At 39.6% G+C, this 444-nt stretch overlaps 1 pseudogene; it reads right to left on the bottom strand.

Annotated features, from left to right (window-relative positions):
- Nucleotides 1-96: 96 nt before the first annotated feature.
- LOC105460507 lies at nt 97-437 on the bottom strand (annotated as a pseudogene).
- Between the last annotated feature and the right edge of the window lie 7 nt (nt 438-444).

Below are 444 nucleotides of genomic sequence, written 5' to 3' on the forward strand. Positions count from 1 at the left end.
TGAAACTGATACATCGAAAACGCGTCATTATACGAGCAGTGTATGTAATAACCTATGCTAAATACTTGATGATGCTGATATTTGTAGCTCGGTGTTTCAGGATCTCTCTCCATTTTTGTCAGGATACATTCCAGGTCGGCATACACGACAAACGGGACACGTTCCTTCCTGCTGTAATTGTTAAAACTCAGCCACTTGCCGTCTTCGCTTGGTAACCTGATCGCGCATTCGTTCATCTTGCCGCAGTCTATGGTGTGGACCTCCAACTTTTCGCTCGAACTAAAATAGTGCAGGCATCTGAAAAATCAATTTATTTACATTGTTGAATTGTTTATTTCAAAAGAATTTTTTTAAAGTTTTTATTATACATACCTATCGCAAATGTATTTCTTGTGCGCGTTTTTGCTCAGTTGCGAGCTAACGAGGCGGGACAAATTCTTGATA

This window comes from Wasmannia auropunctata, unplaced genomic scaffold, assembly GCF_000956235.1.
Source record: "Wasmannia auropunctata unplaced genomic scaffold, wasmannia.A_1.0 LD320633.1, whole genome shotgun sequence".
Lineage (NCBI taxonomy): Eukaryota > Metazoa > Arthropoda > Insecta > Hymenoptera > Formicidae > Wasmannia > Wasmannia auropunctata.